We start from the raw sequence: 20,402 nt of genomic DNA, 5'->3' as shown, positions 1-20,402 counted from the left end.
TATATGTAAATATATACATATATATATTTGGAAATAGGACTTATAGGAAGGTAATTAGGTTTAGATGCAGTTGTAAGAGTAGGACCTGATCCAGATGAGCCCCTGAAGGAAGAGAGCCCTCACTAGAAATCAAATCAACTGGAACTTTAATCTTGACCTTCTAGCCTCCAACATAGTGCAAATATAAGGATCAGCTGTTTAGGGCACCCAGTTTGTTACTTGTTATAGTACCCAGAGCAGCCTAATACAAAGAAGTTAGTTAACTTCTCAGTGCCATATTTAGGTTCCTTACTAAAAAATTAAGATAACAAATATCTATATGGCCACAGTCTAGTGTTGCTTTGATGATTAAATGAACTGAATATTACAACCTCAATTGATATTGGCTATTGAAAGTGTAACCTTCATAATGCAATTTACTCTACTATTTATATAATTAGAAGGCAGAAACATTTTCTTTGATGAGCCATTTTAAAATAAACTCATGAGGAATGTGTATTTATGCATACATTGTATATAGAGGAATTGACACAAGCCTCCAACAGAATTAAATCTAAGACAAGGCTAACATAGTCATCTGCAGACAGTAATTAGAGGAATTTTTTTAATGCTCTTAAGAGACAACCAACAATGTGGAAACAAATTTTTACCAGCTATTCATCAAACAAAGGTCTACTGTCCAGAATATATGAAGAACTAAAAAAAAAATTAAACCCCCCAAATTTAAAAGCTCAATTCAAAAATGGGCACCTGAAATGAACAGACATTTCTCAAACAAAGAAGTAAAAGCAGCAAATAAATATATGAAAAAATGCTCCATATCTCTGTGTCTAGAGACACAGATGAAAACAACAGTGGGATTCCACCTCACCCCAGAAAGAATGGCTGCTGTCAAGAAATCAGCCAATAACAAATGTTGGTGGGGTTGTGGAGAGAAAGGAACCCTTCTTCATTGTTGGTGGGAGTTCAGACTGGTGTAACCACTGTGGAAATCAACATGGAGATACCTTAAACAACTAGGGTTAGAAGTCCCATTTGACCCAGCTGTTGCCCTGCTAGGTATCTTCCCTAAAGAATTAAAAGAATCATGCCACAGGGATATATACTCATCCATGTTTGTAGCAGCAGTTTGTAATAGCTAAAGCTTGGAAACAGCCTAATTGCCCATCAACTGGAGACTGGATAAAGAAAATGTGGTTTTTCTATAAAAAGGAAAGAGAAAGAAAGAGAAACTAGAGACATTTATAGCTAAAAGGATGTACATTGAGGACATACTCAAGTGAAATTAATAGGACACACGTGTAAATACTGAATAGTTTCTCTAGTGTGATAAACTAAAAGTGTAGATAAGAATCAAAATGTGTAGGGGGAATGGGAGGGTGTAGGAGAAAGGTACCAAGGGAACAGAAAAAAATAAGAGAAAAGAAAAAAAATGGAAACAAAACCTTTGTACATAGGGAATGGTGGAGGTGGTGAAGGGAGGTCAGAGGAATAGGGAAAAAAATAGAACCAAGATACATCATGTAAAGGATCAAGATCCCAATTATGAGTAACTATATTGTATACCTAAAATGTACCAATAAAGAAAATTAAATAAATAAAAGCAAAGCTCTGATATGAATTTGAAACTGTTTGAAGATAGGACTCAATTGTGGTCAAATAGACTTGGAGCATTGGATAAAGTTTCGAAGGTCTTTTGGCTCCTGAGCTATACTCCAAATAACTAACTGCAAACTGTTAGTACAAAACATTCTCGTGGTTTTTTTTTTTTCAACATGAGAAAATGAAAAAATGGAAATAAAGTTTTTGTAAACAGGGAAGGGAGTAGGGGGTGAAGAGAGGGCAGGGATAAGGGGGAAACATGAGAACCAAGACCTGTCATGTAAAGGTGCAAGATCCCAATGATGAATGTAACTGTACTGTATACCTAAAATGCACCAATAAACTCAATGAGAAAAAAAAAGACATTTTCTCAATAACCACCAGAAGAACAAAAAGATCACAGAAACGTCGTCAGTTGTTTAGCCCAAAATTTCAATTTGAAGTCTTGACTGTGCACTGTCAAATAACCAATTTAATTTTTGATGAGTTGATATTTCAACATCAAGCAACCTCAAATTCAATCAATTTCGTGAAGAAAATGTCAAATCAATTATTGTTGTCTTAGAAGAGGAAATGAGTAATTGATTTAATTATTCAGTTTGGGTCACCTTGAGTTCTATGCAAAGCTTCAACAACATCAGCTTTTTTCTTTTTAGTAAATTCTTCAACATGACTCCACGTGCCACTGTACAAGCAAACTGCTTACTATATTGGGTTCATTGATGAAGTTTTGGGATTCAGAACTGAAAGTTTAAGGGGTGGAAAGGAGAGAGGAATTGAAGACAAATGTCTGAAAACATGTAATTGATTGATCTAAGGAAATTTCTACTATTATAAATAAATAAACAAACAAATCCTCGATTGCTGCTGATGCCTTTGAGGTCAGAATATAGGTTTTATAGGAAAATATGAAATTTAAGGATCCAGAAAGATTATTGATCAAAATTGAAGGTAAGATTGGTAAAACACACTTTCTAAAAATATAGCTGATTTCTAATCATTCTTTTTATTTTTAATTACCAAGTCTAGAAATATAGCTGATTTCTAATTAGAAGTAGAATAAGAAAAGGTTGGAGAGAGAGGGTGAATACAAGATTTAGATGTCATTAATAAGTTCGGTGTGTGTGTGTGTGTTGCTGTAATCCTATTATAAGTACCAGAAAATTGTCTAACAGATCTTGAAGATAAAAGCATTTCAATGCCATCAATTTTATTCTCATGATGCTAATTATACAATAATAAAATATTCTAATAAACACTAGAAAAATCCAGAAGGTAAAAACAATAAAAAGGAAAGTTTTAAAACAAAAACCTCTATATTACTATAATTTCTTTAGTATCTTAATTAAATAATCAGAACTTAGTATTATAAGTTGAGTGTGTAATTAGACAATTCTTTAAAAGTTCTTTCTCACTGAAGTTATTATAAGAAAATACTAATATATGTTTATGCATTTATTATTTATTGTTAAATAATGCCTATATGTAAAGGAAAATGGAAAACTTATCTTTCATATTTTGCCTAAATTCAGTCACATGAAAAGCAATAAGGGAAAAGAAAAAATATGAGAAAATGAAAATATGGAAACAAAGTTTTTGTAAATAGGAAAGGGAGGAGGGGGTGAGGGGAGGACAGTGTATGGGGAAAAAATGAGAACCAAGACCTGTCATGTAAATGTACAAGATCCCAATTATGAATGTAGCTGTACTGTATACCTAAAATGTACCAATAAACTCAAAGACAAAGATATCTATATATATGTATATGTAGATATATATCACAGTTTCAGTATATTTTTCTATTTAAAAATTATAAAATTGGATTTGTCAAAGTAGAAGAAAATCATTTTTATTCAATAATATGTTTTGTTAGTTTATAGCTTTTAAATGCTTAGATGTATGATAGTTGGGTTTCCATCATTTTATAAAGTTGCTCTGGGTCCTACAAATTTTAGATTTGGGTTATTGTATGTATCATGCTGAACACTGTTTCACTCCATAGTCTCTTTAGTGAATGTGCAGAATGGAATAATAAAGACTAACACACTTTTTGATGATATACTAAACGCACCTTCTGCGGTGAGCTACTAGGAAAACCACCTTTTATAAAGGAAAACATTATTCACTGAATATTGTTTACGAGCTTGGTACCAGAACATTGATCTTGTTATTGAATGTGTGAGTCATGGTAGCATTGCAAAACTTCAGTGATTAGCATCCTGCAAAGCCATTTCAGAGGCCCATTAGGAGAAAAATCAGGAAATGTGAGGAAGTGGACTGAAGAGCTGGAGGCAGCCATCTTTGGGCTTAGTACAGAGGATGCTCTCCAGCAACTTAGTCGAGAACCAAGAGTCCTTAGTCTGGAAATTTGAAGGTGAGCTTCTAGGTAACACAGATTTTTATATTTTTAAAAACAAATAGCATTTTAATATGTGAGGTAAAATGTTGGATAATTATTATACACATTTATCTCATCTAATCCACATATCAGTTGTGTTAAGTAGGTCTCGTTGCCTTTATTTAACAGAGAAGGAAACTAAGTCTCAGGTTGTTAAGTAACTTATTATGCATAGTTTGTCTATTATCAGACACAAAATTCTATTCTCATAGAATATACTGTTTTACTGGGTTTTTATTCTTTGCTAATACCAAAACACCCTCATCGTTTCTTATTGACTGGTATATTCCTTCTCACACTGATCCTGTGTGCTCTCTTATAGCCTATAAACTTTCTTGATTTAGGGCTGGCAATATGTATCCATCCATTTTAACTGTCAGGAAATGCATGGTTAATTTCTGGTTAGCAGGTAGAGCAAGGAGTGTGATTTACACAAGTTATTTTGAAGCATTCTTATTTATCTTCCTAAGAAAATGCATTAAATTTATATGTATTTATTAAGCAAAAGACCAGTGATACCAGATTCCTTGATATCTTCCTGCAAAAACATCAAATGTAACAGTTTTATTAATACTTTTCTCATTAAATTACACACAGCTTATACAAAGGCAATGTCTACATGTCTGTTTCTGAATCAAACATGACTAAAAAATAGTCATTCATAGTTTCCAGTGAATAGTAATAACATGGCTCACAAGAATGGAATTTCTGTTATCTCTGTGTCCACTTGCCAAAAGGCTTGCTGTGAGGGTATAGAAAAGTAGAAATTCTGCAGCTGTACTAATATGACAACTCCAAAATGATTTGAAGGTAGAAAAAAAATTATTGATTTTTGAGATATTCTGATATGTCAGTTCTATCCTTGGCCAAATTCAATTTTTCATGAAAGATGGAGAATTAGGACAGAGTAAGTTAATAGAATTTGTCATTCTCCCTCCCATCATAGTTAAATTTACAATTTTTGTATTTGAAGATGATTGATTGGTAATGTAGAACAAACCTCTGTATACATAATGCAAACAAATTTGATGTATACAACAGTATATAAGCTTGAAAGTCTTTATTTAAAGACTCAAGCAATGCAAAGTTAAACTGATTTTATATTTCAGGTTATAGAAAGCATGAAAATAGAATTTCCAGTTATCCCAGGGTTTTATCTTTAGAGCATCATAGATGGTGGCTACAAACTAAAATTGCTTAAGCTTTTGGTTACTTTTTGTTAAGCAGAATTTATAAGGACTCAGGTGAAATTACAAGGGTAATTTTGCTCTTTTGGATATTGTCATTTCAGACTTCTGTCTTTATTAGTAATAAACCCTGTCCAAATGACAATATGTCAGCAAGAAAATGAAAGCCATCCAACATAATTTTTCCCCACTTTCTTTCCTACAGCCTGCTGCTGTTCATTACTATGTACTCCAGTTACAGAAACAAGTGTCAAACCTAATTGATTTTAAGGTGTTCTGCATCCCATTCCCTTCTACCACTGAACTTTTATATATATAGGGATTGAACCCAAGGCCTTCCCACTAAGCCACACCTCTGGGCTTTTCTTTGTTTCATAATAGTGCCTGGCTAAATTGCCCATACTGGCCTCAAACTTGCCATCTTCTGTTTCATTGTCTCAGAGTGCTGATATTACAAGCCTCCACGCCATGCCCACCTTAAATTGCTTATTTCATTTATGATCATGTGCTTTCTGTTTTTTCATTAATCCCACTCTTTTCACTGCCTCCTTTTTAAAGAATTGTAAATAGTAATTCAACATTTTTATTATTAAAATACTCAGAAGTAGTTTCTTTTCTAGGCACCGTGTAAAACTTTTGATAGGTATTAATAAAATGGGAAAGTCTTTAAGCAGTCTAGAAAGATTTCAATAAGAAGGTGATCCTTGTACAAAATTATAATTTGTAAAGAGGTACACATACATCTGAAGAAATAGCATTTTAGTAGAGGAAATCATAAGCATAAAGATCCTGGAGAGGCACATGCCTGCCATACATAAAGAACTAGGAGTTAGAAGTGGCTTAAGCAATCAGTGAAGGAGAATAAAAGGAGGTAACTCAGAGAAATAAAGAAGGTGGTGCAGGTCAGTCAGGGCTTGGTGGGCAATTATGTGGACTCCAAGCCACTGGAGTTATCTTAGTAGAACAATGAAGTGAGCTGTCTTGGTTTTTATCAGTATCAACTATCTTCTGTATCAGAAGGTCATGGAAAGAAGGAAGATCAATTTAAAGGCCATCACAAAGTCCAGGAGAGATTTAGACAAGAGTAGTGATAATAAATATGAAATAATCAGAATATGAGTGTTAACAATGGAGTCAATAGCTCCACTGTATTATCTAGATTTCATGATAGGGCGTAAAGGATGAAACAGTAGACCACAGATGTTTCCTCTTGCTGCTTCTATTTAATGTACTAGAGGCTCTACTCAAGGTAATTAGACAAGTCAAAGACATAAAAGGCGTCTATATTAGAAAGAAGGGCATAATCTTATATACTGAAATTACTAAGGTGTCTTCTAAAAAACTATTATACCTAAATTCAGGATGGTTTTATAATATAAGATCAAGATACAAAAATGAACTGCATTTTCATATGCTACCAGAGAACAAATAAAAATAAAATTGAGAAAACAATTCCATGTATAATAGCATCAAAAAATATTTAGGAATAAATTTAATAAAAGAGGTATAAGAACTTGTATAGGGACTATCACAAAACATCACTTAAAGAAATTAAAGAACTGATTAATGTAAAGATAATATATGTCCATAGTTTTTGCTTAAGACAGGGTTTCACTAAGCAGTTGAGGCTGGCCTCGAGCTAACTCTGTGGCCAGGCTGGCCTCAAACTCACAGCAATCTTCCTTCCTTAGCCTCTAGAGTGCTGAAATTATAGGCATGCACCACCACACTTGGTTCCGTGTAGACAGGTTACGATTTATCCAGATTATAGTATCATGACATTACTCCCTAAATTGATCTATGAAACAAGTCCTTATCAAAATGTTAGGTGCTTTTTTCTTTTTTCTCAAAAAATGACAAGCTGACCCTAATCCCCACATGGAAATGCAAGGGACTCAGAATAGTTTAAAAAAATAAAGTGAAGGACAATGTACAGGTCTTTTCAATTTCAAAGCTTACTACAAAACTACTATAATCAAGATTGTGTAGGCCAGAGATTTAGTTCAGCGGTTCAGTGGCCTGCCTTGCAAGTGCAAGGACACGAGGAGTTCAATCCCCGGTCCCCCCAAAAAAAACATTGTGTAGTACTGACATAACATAGGCATATAGGTCAGGAAAATAAACCCCAGAAATAAACCCATATATGTAGAGTCAACTGATTTTTCACAAGGGTGTGAACACAATTTATTGGGAAAAGAATATACTTTCCAATAAGTAATGCTGAGATATTCAAGAACACTAAAATGAAACTGTACCCATATCTTTCACTATACATAAAACCTCTCCTAAAGTGAATTGAAGACCTAAATATATAGGCTAAAATTACAAATCTTTTAAAAGAAAATGCAGGTTCTATTTGTCATGACCTTGGATTAGGCAGTGGTCTCTTAGAGATAACAAAAAAGCATGAACAACCAAAACAAAACAGATAAATTAAACACTATCAAAACTGAAGTCAGCCTTGGTGGCACATGCCAATAATCCAAACATTTGGGAGGCTGAGGCAGGATTGCCACCAGTATGAGGCCAGCCTAGGCTACATATGAGTTCAAGGCCAGCCTGAATCACAAAGTGAGACTCTGTCTCAAAAACAAACAAACAAACAAACAAAAACTGAAAAAATTTGTGTTCCAAGGGAGAGCACCAAAAATATAAAAAGACAGATCACAGAGTGGGTGAAAATATTTGCAAAGTATATGTCCTATCAAGGACTAGTATCTAGACTATTTGTAGAATTCTACAACTCAACAACAAAACATACAATTGACCAATTTAAAAATAGGAAAATAATAAATATTTCTCTAAAAAAATATAAATAGGAACATAAAGAGAGAAATGCAAATTCAGTACCACTCAAGATCTTTAAATAATCTCAACCTTTGCACACAAGAACAGCCCATACTATTATCTGTCTCACTGCACTACCAAAGATAGTTCTGTGCTCCTGACATGTAGTCTTTTTAACATTTTCTTCCCCTAACTTCAAATTCTTGCTTGGTTTATTATTGATCCTATTTCTGACCTTCTGGAAACAGTATTTGTCTTTCATATCCCCATGTCCTCCAGGTATCACTAGCAGCTTTAGCCCAGTTTCTTAATTTCAGTACTACTTATACTTTGGACCACATAATTTGGAAGGCTGTCCTATGCACTGTAGGATATTTAGCTGCATTTCTGCCTGTAGTCACTGACAGCAGTAGCAACCTCTTCCCCGGCTCTAACAACCAAAATATCTCCAAGCATTGCACAGATCCCCTAGAGAGGTAAAACACTGGGTAAGAGTCACTTCTCAGTCTGACATTTACTCACGGTTTTTTCTGGCCCAGACTGCTTACAAAGGTGCCTCTCATAAACTGTGCCTCTCCAAATCAACCTCCAGCAATGGTGCACATTCACCTCAGCACCAGATTGGATGTGAAGAAATGAGCTAAATTCGTGGAAAACCTGTTTTCAGTATTCTTCTTTAAAGGAATCCAATTAGTACTGCCTGACTACAAAAATCAACAGTAGATCTCTTTCTAAAGACCCTTCTCTGGGGAAACAGCTCTAAAGGACCATTTTAGTTCCTGCATAGAAAGATGAAGCCATGTATTGCTAGGAAAAGGAAGTAGGACATGTCAAGGCAGATTTCTAATGATTAGATACAGTGATGTCTCCAGTCTTGAGTCCTCCATCTTTGACTTATGCATGCTCCAGTTACCAGAGAGCATTTAACTGAGGGCACTGCCTCAGCTAACAAGAATGAAAGTGGGTAATCACAAAGCCATGGTTCTTATGTTCTGTGTCAAAATCAGAACTGCAACTGAGGAGATTTTCTATCTGAAGGGGCAGGATAATTTTGAAGAATAGACATGTTGAAAAATGCCTGCAAAGGTCCTAGTCTCAGATCAACTGTGCCATTCAAGGACTTTCCTGTTAGGAGAAGCAGTTTATTCAAGATAAATAGGGAGGTGGGGAAATGTGATTGTTCTTGCCTGTGAAGGGATGATTCTTGTCAAAATTGTGAAATGGATTTCCTGGGAAGTTTCTGTGATATATTCCTATTCACCTAGCTTAGACCAAAGAAGGAAGTGACCGGCTTACATCCGCAGCAAAATCAGGAGGCTGGTTGGATTCAGACATTGTATAATGACTATACAATACTCTACTTGGATCCAAAAGTACTTTCATTTCCTCGACCCTCATTTCCAACTACATCCTTCAAAGCCTCCCCCACCCAAAAAGGATGAAATGCTCAAATTTGGAGAACTTGGAGCCTACAATAGAAATCGTGAAATGGAATGGGCCCATGAGAGTACAGTATGCAGGCAGTTACCTTACCTCAGTGAGTATGCACCTATCCAGCTCATTCCAGCCAAAGGTGTGTTTTCATTTATTTGAATTTATGTCAGAACTTCAAGAACAGATCTACTCTCAGATATTCCCTGTCAGAAGTCTTGGGAAGCTTCTAAGGAATCTGGCTTTACCCTATCCATTCAGACAACACTAAGCTTAAGAACCAAGATTATATTAGTAGAAACCAGAGCCTCTCCTAAGGATAAGGCTTCCCTAAGTGGGCACTGAAGACCCGCATTTGGGGTGGGGGAAATCTTCCAGAATCCAATCAAGCTCGCTGGGCCATTATGTGTTCAGGATGAGTCAAGGGAACAGTAATCAGTGAAATCCACAGTAAAACCTCAAGAGATCCAAATCAGTCTTCCCTTATCTTCAGAAAAATGTCTTTTCCTGAAAAATACTCACAGATTCACTACATTTCTTTTCACTGTGATGTATTTTTTAACAGAAATTGCATCAGAAAGATGAAAACTAGGCACCAGAAAATTGAAGGTGATACGTTGGGCTTTACAGGTTAAAATAGGTTCCCTAGCATATGCCCTATTTTTTTGCTATCTTATAATAATCTGAGTCACAGAGGCACCAGCTAGTGACTATTAAATGTCTAACACCATAGGCATTAACAAAGGCCTCTCTCATGTCTTTGGGGAAAGCCATATCAGATGTATTGACTGTATCTAATAGTCATAGAAAGATGAAAGGTTAGAAATAGCCTCTCCTCTCTGACTTATATATTACACTTTACAAATATACACTCTCAAGCACTGACACATATGGAACCACCAGTGGGGTTTTCAAAATATACCGAGATCCCACTCCATCCTCAGAAATGCTGATTTAATAAAGCTCAAATGGAGCACAGACATTAGATTTTACTAAAAGTATTTCCAGTGAATTAAGCATACAGATGAAGTTGAAGACCTCTGGCATACAATGAAAACAAGTATTTATTGAGCTCTAGCGGTATGTTAAACATCATATCAGGTTCTTTACAAGTTTTACCTCATTCAATTCTCATAGCAACTATACTAGTTGGTCACTCTTTCTGTATCCACTTTATAAATTAGGTGATTAAATTTAGAGGAGTAAAACCATTTTTCCAAAATCAAATAGCTGTTTTAGAAACAGAAATTTGTATCTGGTGTATATGGCCAAACTGTGTCTAGCATTTATCTATACTGTTTTCTACTGCATTATACTGTATCTGAATAAACACAATTATGACAACCAATTCTAGAATTGAAAAAAATATGCTACCAAATGGGAGTAAAGGAATAAAATATCAAGTAAGTAATAAGGACTTTCTAAGTCTAAAACAAATGAAATATGACTCTGCTGAGAGGCCAATTTCTTTACCTTACACATACTATGCAATTTCTTCTTTGGAAAGTAACATAATAGTGACAACCATCACATAGAAATAAGGTGGAAATATCAATGCCCTTACACTTTCTTTTAGGTGCTTAGAAAGTTGAGATAAAATGCAGAATTTTAAAGGAAACAAGATTATCAGCACCAACCTTCTAATTTTATTAATGAGAAATATAGGATGCAACTAAATAGGACAGCTTGCTCAAGTTCACATATATTTGAAGAAACTGACACTAAGTCTCCTAACTCCTAGTTTTGGGTGCTTTTCTATGTCCAATGAAGGTAAGCCTTTTAGGAAGGTGCAACAGAAGGTAAGCATTTTAGGAAGGTGCAACAGACCCAGAATATACACAACTTGGTAGCATAACATTCTTCCAACTCTGCTCACAGCATTAAACACACACACACACACACACACACACACACACACACACACATATCCTAAGAGTCAGAAAACAATCTGTGGGCAGATGGTTTCTATAATCTCAGAGTTAAGTCCTCCATAATCCTTCTCTCAAAACAGTGCCTTTTCCAGAATGGCTACCTAAAACCCTAAGAAATGAGGGTGCTGAAGCCGTACGGTCTCGGGTTCTGCTTTCTCAGTATTTTCCAAACTCTAGCTCTAGGCTCTAAGATCAGAATTATCCAGGCTACTTTTACAAAGTACATATTTATGGGTCATGAATCCATTCTATCAAATCTGAATTTGTGAGTGAGATGTCCAGTTATTCTTCTGTACATGAACTTTTAAGAATCACTGTGCTTAGACAAAGAATTGTCCTGCTTAGTGGGAGTTCTCAGAATATGAATCAAATAAGCCACTTCATGATAAAATACAACAAAACAAAATAAAAATTTTAAAATGAGGGTTTTTTTGGTCAGTCTTGATTCTGAATACAGGCTGAGCACAATGGCATTCAACTCACAAATCCCCTGGATATGATATATTTCTAGATATGTCATAAATCAGACTGAAAGCCTAGTGTTCTGATTTGTTTCACCTTCTCATCTTGAGTGTCACACCAGCAAGGCATGGAAACTACTGTTCCCTGATTTTGAAGTAGTCATTTCATATCTGCCTTCAAGAGGACTATCTGAAGGGGCAAAGGCTGACACTGAGACTTATCTCCTGCCCCTGATCTTCAGTGCTTCTCACAACCTTTGGTTTACCAGACAGCAGTTCTCTGCCACTCCTTAACCTATGTACCATGCTTCTACTTTTTATTGTTTCTCTGGGAGATTCAGCTTTTTAGTTGATGCCAGCACAGAAGTACTAAAAAGCCCTCTGGATGGGATATAAAGGTCCCACCTCCTCTTAGGGTAATATTTAACCAAAAAATCAAAAAAGCATGAAGAACACAAAGTACGTTTTCTTTCCATAAATTGATAATCCCTCTAGTGAAAGCATTTAAAATATTTGAACGTTGCTGTCTTGGAACTTTTAGGAGCATGTGGAAATATTTTTGGATTGTTCTTAGAAATAATCAAATAAGAGTAATATAGCTTAGGAAAAGGCTTTCAAGTGACATCAAAAACTGCCAAAGTAATTTTTAGTGTTTTGTTTAAGTGCATTATAGTCAATATGCAATCATATTCTTAAAAGAGGAATAACAAAACAGGGAGTTTAGGAGTGATTGTTGGACTATGTCAATTCATGCAGAGCTAATGGATATTTTAACATGATAGAACTTAATATATGTTTAAATTTAATATTTTTTTTCCTCATTAAGTTTATTGGTACATTTTAGGTATACAGTACAGTTACATTCATTATTGGGATCTTGTATCTTTACATGACAGGTCTTGGTTCTCATTTTTCCCCTTGTCCCTGCCCTCCCTTCACCCCCTCCTCCCCTCCCCATTTACAAACACTTTATTTCCATTTTTTCATTTTCTCCTATTATTTTTCTTTCCCTTATTCCCTTTCCCCTACCCTTCCCAATTTCCCTACCCCTTTAGCCCCTTTCTTCCTATTTCACATTGTCAATTATCTCATTAGGTTCTTATGTACTATTATAGTTTATTCCCACCAGAGAAACTATTCGGTATCATTATGTCATGGGCCCCATGGTGTAATGGCCTGTGTTTTAGACTCCGAAGTAATCATTTACATCATTTTGACCACTACCACTTATACTGCCAAATAGCCACACATCAGTTTTTATGTTTAAATATTCAATGCTTAATATAAAAGATATGATTTATATTATTGAAAAATAATCTCATACCCTTCCCACTTCCAGGAAATAAGGGAAAAGAAAAAAAATGAGAAAATGGAAAAATGTAAATAATGTCTTTGTAAATAGGGAAGGGAGGAGGGGGTGGAGGGAGGGCAGGGACAAGGGGAAAAAATGAGAACCAAGACCTGTCATGGAAAGGTATAAGATCCCAATGATGAATGGAACTGTATTGTATACCTAAAATGTACCGATAAACTCAATGAGGAAAAACAGTATTTCTCCTTTCAAGGAGAGGTAACCTCTTCGTGTATAAGACAGCTCATATTTTCTTCTAATACTGATGTTTCAAGGCATCAGTGTATCACTTCTGATCTAAGCCCACCTCATCAAGAAGGTGAATGAGCCTGACAATTCGATGTCACATATCTGTGATGCAGAAAGAAAGAGGCTGGGCACACGGAAAGACAAAAAAGAGCTGCCTGTATCACATGGATAAAATGTCTCCACCTAGATATTTGAACAAGACTGAACTATGTATGATGATATGTGGACAATCATACATTACTTAATCCACATTTTTAGTGAATCTCCTCAAACAGAATATCAACCCCGTATTTAAAAGGTAAACTTACTAAACTAGAAGAAACTGTAATATTCTTCCTGAACAAACTTCCTGAACAAACAAAATCTGAAGTTGAATCCAATTCACTTTTCTAGTCCAAATCCTTACCTTTCAGATACTTAATAATTTCTGTATTCTTGTAGATGCTCCAATGATGATTGCATATATGTTTGTACTTTGTATGTCTTTTTTAATCCTATTTATCATTATGTAATGATCTTGTCTCTTTTCATAGTTGTTTTTACATAAAGTTCTTTTTTCCTAATATGAGTGTAGCTGCTCTCTTTGAGATTCCATTTGTGTGGAAAATTATTTTCCCATTCATTCACTTTCAGTCTGTATGGCGTCACTAGTAAAACGACTCTCTCAAAAGAGTACACTGTAGGATCCTTTTTATTTAAATTTATTCAACTACTTCATGTCTTTTCAATGGAAAATTTAACACATTAACATTCATCTATCCCAATAGAAGTAAAAATATGATTAAAATATTCAACATAACTTTTTGCCCTTTTCTTTCATTTTTTTTAATTTTGCAAATATTTGAAGTGTCTTTATTCTTCATTAGTAACTGTAAGCAACCCAAATGTATTTCACTGGGTTTTAGGGCATAGTAATATATAAATAAATTGGAATACTGATTAATAATAAAAAGAACGACTCAACTATGAAAGTGTAAAAATTTAAGGTTTTGTTCCAAGAAGCCAAACTCAAAACACTGCATACTTTCTAATATCCTAGAAAAGGCAAAGCCAGTCTGGCCTGGTTGCCACAAAGCTATAAAAGTGCCTGAGGAACTCTATGAGGTGACGGAAATTCTGTTGATGGTGCTTTAGAAGACTGCAGTTAGCATAAATTTTACCATATATAAATTGTCTCAATAAAATGGATTCAGGGAGACTCTTGTACACAACCAGGCACCTAAACTCGTAACACCTAGAGGGTAGTCTAGGTCTATCTACCAAAGTTGAAACAGAAGACCTCTGACCCAGCATGAAACAATTATCTAGAAATTTTCTCTAGACATTTGCTATTTGTGTGCATACAGGCAGTTTATGATAGTGTATATAATTATAAATAACTGAAAGTCAAATATCCTTGGAATGAACTTTTTCACCAGGCGGCAAGACACTTTATACATGATGATCAAAATGCATCAACTGTGTTATATGCAGTGTGTATGTTTCTAACTAATAAAGGAGTAATTTTATATTTATTTGCTGCGTGTTTAGATTCTAGACACCAGAGCAACAGCAATGCCTGAGGGGGGACAATTGAGATGGGGGAGGAATAGATGTTTAGTAATTAAGTAGAAAAATGTGGTCAGAGGAGCCACGGTTGCTTCTCATTGTGTCAAGCTAGTACTGACTTTTTCAGGGACAACAGAAAATGCCACTCTCTTGTATTGCTTGAGGGAAACCACTGGCCTTCACTACCTCCACCCTTCCCTATTTACAAAGACTTTGTCTCCATCTTTTTCCTTTTCTCTTACTTTTTCTTTTCCTTTCTGACCTTTCCCCTACCCCTCCCATTTCCCCTACACCTTTAGGCCTTTTTTTTCCTATTGCACAATATCAGTTATACCTGTTGATCCTCATTTACACTTTTAGTTTCTCACACCAGAGAAAGACCACATGTGTCCTATTTATTTCACTTAAGAGCGTGGTCTCCATATGAATCCACTTCACTTTCTTCTTGATGTAAGCATCAGTAAAGTGTTTGGGAATTTTCTCTTGCTGATACCAATTTTTCTGGAGATGGCAATGACAACTTTCTGCTGTGTTCTATGAAGAGGAGCACAATTAAGGTTAAATGCTCTGTCACGAATAGCAAGGCACTTGCCAGCTGCTTCAGGAAAACCAGGCTCTTGCTTCGGGGGTTCCCAGTGAGGACGATCAAGATGGTCGCAGAGTGACACTAGCCTGCAGTTTCATTACGTGCTGACCGACGGTCCTTTCACTGTGGCTGATCAGCTTTCGGAGCACATCCATAGTAGGGCAGTATCGAGGCATTTTGTGAAGTTTTATCACCTCTAATTGGTTTTGTGGCCATAGGCAGAACCTTCTCGTTTTTCTTGTCAGCCTTGGGTTTCACAGCTGAGTATTTCCTCTTGTACACAGCCTTTCTGGAATACGTAGCCGATCGGGAGTATCTATCAATTCCTCTAACCAGGACGGGGTTTCGGCTGCAGTAGCGCTGTGCCGGTGACCCCAGTCTTCTCAGTTTCAGGTTTCTTCTCTTTAGTGTCTGACTTCTAAGCTTTCTCACCTGCCAACCTGCAAGCTGGGAAAGAGAGCTAAGTTCTTGTTCATTTTGTTGATGTGGTGTATCACATTTATTTGCATATACTGAGCCGTACTCAAGTTCCTGGGAATAATTCCTCTCCACCATGGTGAATAATCTTTTTTAATGTTAAATTGGATTTGGTTTGCTAGTATGTTGTTGAGGATTTTTGCACCAATGTTGTTAGCCTATATGTAGTTTTTGGTTTTTCTTCTATCCTTATGTGATTTCATATCAAGGTGATGCTGGCATTGTAGAACGTGTAAGGCAGAATTTCTTCCTCTTCCAGTTTTAGGAATAACTTCAGGAGATGTGGAATTAGTTATTCTTTAAATCTTTGGTAGAATTTAATAATGAAGCTATTTGGTCCTGTTACTGAGAAAAGACCTAATTCCATTGCCACTTGCAGAAGCCAAAATCTGAAGAGACAGAGTAAAGGGAGGAAAAAAAGAAAGTTCTATCCAGTAGTCAAAACACAGAAAAGCATGAACTTTGTTCACAAATAAGTTTCTCAACTCTGAGGAGTTAAGACATTATAAGTATAAGATATAAATAATAACAGAAACAGAAAGGGAAATAAAGATGACAAACATTTATGTCTTCTGGTAATAGGCAGGGATTTTTCAGGAACTTGGGTGCCGTTCGTTCACTCTTTTTATGGTTTGGTACTTTTGAGGGGAAGCTGGTAGGTGTCTTTGGCCTTGAAGGGCCTAAGAGAAGTCGAGGCAAGTCTGGGTCAATTTAACCTGGTTTTATAGCTCATTTCTTAATTGATAACATGTGTATGTATAGAACTGAGTAGAATCTGACCCAAACGTTAAGGCAACAAAGGAGACAGATATAATATAAAGAAAGAGAGGCCAAGCCTTGCCATCCTGTTCCTGTCCCATATGAGACATCTGTGGACCAAGTGAAGAGGCAGTGTTTTCATCCAGTGAAAGCGGCTGAAAAGTAACCTAGGCAACCTTATCAGTATAACCCACAGGGTAGAGGCATTATCTATAGCAAAACAAGTGGGAGCCTAATAATGTCTGGCTGGGTAACCTCCAAAATTAGTGATTTTACACTCAACTAAGAGCAAGTGAAGCTGAAAACCTTCTTTACGTTTTTCCCTCAGTAAATATTTTGGGGTTTTTATTGATAGGAACCTTTTTATTACTGATTATTCATGGTGTTTGCTACTGGCCTGTTTAGGTTTTCTGTTTCCTCTTGCTAATGTTCTGCTCTGATTTATTATTTCTTTCAGACCACTTTGGGATTTGTTTTGTGCTTGTTTTTTTAGTTACTTAAGATGTGGTGAAAATTTCTCAATTTGGAATCTTTTTACTTTCTTGATTATGGGCTATAATTCCTAGCAACTACCCTCCTAGTATTATTCTTGATATATCGTCTGGGTTTGGTATGTTGTGATTACATTTTCATTGTTTCAAGAAATTTTTCAATTTCCTTCTTGAACCATTGGTTGTTCAAATTACATTTTCAGTTTCCATGTAGTTTGTATGGTTTCCAACATTTTTCTTGTTTTTGATTTCTAGTTTTATTTCTACTTTTATGTTCTGAAAAGATAGCTTATGTGATTTCAGGGTTTATTTTTTTAATTTGTTGAGATTTTTTTGTGTGTGTCATGACATATAATTTATCCTGGAGAGTGTTCTATGTGTCAGTGAGAAAAATGTATATTTAGCAGCTGCTAAATGAAATGTTCTGTATGTCTGTTAGGTTCATTTGATTTAGAGTACAATTTATCTGTGCTGGTCCTTTGTTAATTTTTCTATCTAGATGGTCTGTTCTTGCCTTGTGAAAGTGAAGAGTTAAAGTCCTCATCATTATTTTATTGAAATGCATCTCTCCCTTTAGATCTATTAATATTTGCCCTATATATTTGGATTTTCTGATATTGGGAGTATACAATTTTGCAATTGTTGCTTTCTTTGGATTAATTGAAATCTTTTTTCTGTTTTCTGTCTATCTTTAATTTTGGACTCAAAGTCTATTTTTTATGACATAAGTATGGATACTTGTGCATTTTTTCTGATTTCTTTTACTTGGAATAGTTTATTCCTTCATTTTCAGTCCACATGTGTCTTTAGAAGTGAAGTAAGTTTCTTATACACAACATATAGTTGGAACTTGTTGTTTAATTCATTCGGTCACTCTGTATCTTTATTAAAGAAGTCATTTCATTTACCTGTAAGATAATTATTGACAAGTTAAGTCTTATTGCAGCCATTTTATATCTTGCTAGCTTCATTTTAGTTGTGTCTTTGTTCTCCCTCTTTTACCATCTTTTTGTAGTTAAATGATTTAGTCTACTAGTGTGAATAATTTTGCTTGGAATCGTAGTCTCAGTTGGTAGTTTCTCTCTTTGGTACTATGAAAATCTCATGCCACTCTTCCTGGCTTGTAAAATTTCTGCTGAGAAGCTGTTAGACAAGTTGGAAAACTTTCATGTGTTTTTTCTTTTCTCTTGCAGTTTTGATAATTTCCTTTTTATTTCTTATCTTTGAGAGCTTGATAATAAGATATCTTGGGAGCAGATCTGACTGAGATAAATGATCTTCAATCTTCATCTACCTGGATATGTATATCCGTCTCTAGGTTCCAGGTCAAATTTCTGTGCTTACTTCCCTGTTATATCACCTGTAGTCTTATACTGTTCTATACTCCCCAGGATTGTGGTAGTGTTGGTGAAGGTGGTCACTTGGCCACTTAAATTGAACCTAAGTAACTGTACTGTATACCTAAAATGTACCAATAAACTCAATGAGAAAAAAAATTTTAAAAATTGAGCCTAAGTTGGATTAATGTACAAAAAAAACCTCTGAGGCCCAAGTGTCGCAGATAGAATGAACTTTAGTTTTTGGAGTACATTGAGGCCCATACCATAACTGGTAATTATGTAGGTGGAAACGTGAGTCCATCCTACTGGTATTAGATCTCTACTTGGTGCCAAAGAAGTTCTAGAGCCTCATCTTTGAATACTAACCTGGAAAGAAAGTTGTGCTGGTTAGGTTGTGATACAGGCAATAGAGACCATCCCTCTGCCACCAGACTGACTGAAACTAAGCTGGTAGCACCTGAATCTTACAGCTACTAGGGCCTATACTATTTCAGAAGCAATGTGTGCCCTGACCCACTCCAAGCCTAGAAAAATGTAGGTTAAAATACAAGTCTGTCTCAATGCAACACAAGTCTCTGCTTGTTCTGGGTATGTTCTAGAAAATCCATATGTGATCTCTTACCTGTGTATATGGCCAGTTTATACTGGGTGCTGAGTCTCATCATGTGGGATTTGCACTCAGCACTAAGACAAAGCCTTGTGAAAGCTTTCACATCCTGCCCCCAGTAGGTTGAGTCTTGCACTTCATGTGAAGCTGGAGGAGGGGCATTTGAGGTAGTCAACACAGGAAGTAGTGAAAAAGGTTTATTTGAGCTCACAATATTGGTGTTTAGTTCATGAATTATTGGCCTCATTGTGTTTTGGCCTATGGCAGGGCTGCACACATGCAGGAACACATTGTAGAAGAAATTTCTCAGATCACAGTGACCAGAAAACCAAGAGGAGCTGGAGGAAAGCAGGGCCGTATAATTCCCTCTTCATTATACTAAAAGCAGGTACTATGGTATCTCACCTGATTTTCTCAGTTCTTGTGAAGACAGTTTGGTGTAGAAATAGCTGTTCAAGTTGAAGTCCATGGCTCCAAAGACTTAAAACTTCCCACTATGGCCCATATATAAGGTTTTCATAACTTTCCAAAAGCAACAAGCTGAGGACAAAGTCTCTAACTCACGAACCTTTGGAGGACATTCTAGATCCGAACTATAGCTGGCAGTTTGAATATACTACCTTGCCCTGTCTTGGCGTGCACAGATTCTGCTTAACAATCCTGAACACTGTATTACAGATTCCTTGAATGTGATATATTTCTTATCTCTTGCTGCTTTCCATGTTCTTTTTTTTTTTACTTTGAAGTTTGATAATTTTATTATCATGTATCTTGTTGATCTTCCTTCTGTATTTAATTTTATCGACCTGGTTATTGTCACCTTTCCCCAAATTTGAAAAATCTTTAGCTATTATTTTATTTAGTATGATTTCTAGGCTTTTACTTTTTCTTTCAAGTAGTGCTATTATGCAAATATTAGTTTGCTAAATAATGTCTTGTACTTCATGTAGAATTTCTTCATTCCTTTTCATTATATTTTCTTTTTGCTTCTCTGGATACTTTAAAATGTTTTGTCTTCAAGCCTATTGTTTTTTCTTCTCTGTAATTTTCTTCCAACTTTTATTTGCTTTTCCATTTATACTTTTTTGTTCCTTGAATTTCTCTAAGAGAATCATTGTGAACTCTTTCTCAGTCATTTCATAAATCTCAATTTCTTCTGGGCCTATTAGTAGCTTTATTAGTTTGCTTCAGTTATAT

General features: G+C 35.6%; 1 pseudogene; it reads right to left on the bottom strand.

The window, feature by feature from the left end:
- The window catches only part of LOC104856486, a 33,225-nt pseudogene extending 13,551 nt beyond the window's left edge, over nucleotides 1-19,674 (bottom strand).
- Nucleotides 19,675-20,402: the final 728 nt, after the last annotated feature.

The sequence above is a fragment of the Fukomys damarensis genome, unplaced genomic scaffold (assembly GCF_012274545.1).
Source record: "Fukomys damarensis isolate Sample0158 unplaced genomic scaffold, DMR_v1.0_HiC HiC_scaffold_2, whole genome shotgun sequence".
Taxonomy (NCBI): Eukaryota; Metazoa; Chordata; class Mammalia; order Rodentia; family Bathyergidae; genus Fukomys; species Fukomys damarensis.
This window is presented reverse-complemented; position numbering and strand designations above follow the sequence as displayed.